Here is a 2,158-nt window from a genome sequence, read left to right as displayed (position 1 = left end):
TCATTTACAAAGACAATACTATATATGATATATATATAGAGCAGAGCATTATATTTATAATAGTATACATGTATGTTCCCTATATATATAATATATATAGAGCAGAGCATTATATTTATAATAGTATACATGTATGTTCCCTATATATATAATATATATATATAGAGCAGAGCATTATATTTATAGTAGTATACATGTATGTTCCCTATATATATAATATATATAGAGCAGAGCATTATATTTATAATAGTATACATGTATGTTCCCTATATATACAATATATATAGAGCAGAGCATTATATTTATAATAGTATACATGTATATATATATATGTTCCCTATATATAGAATATATATATAGAACAGAGCATTTATTTATAATAGTATACATGTATGTTCCCTATATAGCCGGTAAATGTAAGAAAATAAACTTTGGTAATTTAGGACACATGATTCCAGTATTTCGGTTTTGGACGTATCTTGAGATTCCACGGGCAACGCTGTGTACCTTTGTATACCAGCCATTCAAAAGTTTGCCATGCTTCCCTTTAAGTTTTCAAACCTGTGTAAAAATTGTCTTGTTTGAGATAATTATTAGTGGAGGAATGTGAAACTAGTAGGGGGGAGGGGGGATAGAAGGTAAAATTTATGTGACAATACGTGTACGACTTTGCGACCTCGCAGCTCCTCTAGGTTTGATGTACAAGTATGATAAAAACTAGTTTGTTCAGCTACTAGAATGTAATAAATGTTTGTGAAACCTGTGATACAAAATTTAAAATTTAATTTGTTGAATTTAATTCTGAAAATATTTCTTTCTGGGTCATTGGTTTAATTCTAGCAGGGCTTATGCGGCTGAAATAAAAAATAAACAAACGTTTTTTTGTAATTAAAAGTTTCCAATTTTATGAATTATTTTAAATATTAAATTCTAGGGGTTTATACATCCCTGAAATTGAGGAAGGAAAAAGCCAAAGAGCAAAGATAAATATAGAGTGGAATTAAGCAAAAAAATGTGTAAAACCGCCATTTTCCTAATACTAAAATTAAAGAATGAAAGATTAACAAATTTGCATGTACATACACTTTTTTACGTTTACATCTTTCAAATGACAATTTTAATTCACCTAGCTAATACAAGCATTTAAAATTAATTTAACAACTTTTATAAAAAAAAGAAAACTGACATGTCCAGGGATCATACTGTATTTGTGTACTGCATACAATTTATGAACATTTACATGAATTGTACACCTTGAACTACTTTTCTGGCTCGACGGGTCTGAACAAATTTATATCGTGGGATAAGCTTATTTCCCTTCTATTCTAATCTCTGTTCTGTGGAAAAAGTAGTTCACCCCGCTGGGTTAAATTCTCCTCCCCTCTGGATCCCAAAATCCCCCAACCGGGGGTCACGACCCCTTCCAACATTTTTATTCAAATAAATAACTTTTCTCAAAATCTTGCAAATTATACTTCAAATTGAAATATTTAGAAAATAATTGATGGTTATAGGTTGAAGGGGTTTGTGGAGGATAAATATAATTTTTTTTAAAACCCTAGAAAATTGTGCATAAGGTTGATAAGTTTTATTTTTATAAAAACGCTATAAAATCCCCCAAATTGATTTGATTGTTTATGAAAAAAAACACTATTTTTTTCGGCTACATGGAGATATCTTTAACACAAAGAAACGAAAATTTTTTTTTCAAAAAGTTAAAAAACTGAGCAAATTGCTACGGAATCTATAAAAAAAATATGGTACCCTTGAAACTGAACAAGTATGAATTAGATTTCCATGTTTTTTGTTTTGAAAACTACTTTTTCTCACTGTGGTTTCTCTGCAAAAGTGAAATGTGGATTTTTTAATTATACGAAAGCTGGGAGAAATTATTAGGAATAAACTGGAGCGAGAAAACGACGTTATCTTCAACATCTTTGATCAGATAAAGGTTTCAAGGATATACAGTAGTAAATCAGACATAGACCTCTTTACATAGAGACTTGAAATTACGCTTACAGTCCCTTTAAACAATTTTTTGCCCGTTAATGATTCTTCAAATTTTATAGTTGCGTTAAAATTGACCTAATTCAACACTATAGGCGATAAAACGGTGGGGGAGGGGGGATTTTAAACCACCATGATACAGGAAGGGGGG

Source organism: Eurytemora carolleeae, unplaced genomic scaffold, assembly GCF_000591075.1.
Source record: "Eurytemora carolleeae unplaced genomic scaffold, Eaff_2.0 scaffold391, whole genome shotgun sequence".
NCBI lineage: Eukaryota > Metazoa > Arthropoda > Copepoda > Calanoida > Temoridae > Eurytemora > Eurytemora carolleeae.
This window is presented reverse-complemented; position numbering follows the sequence as displayed.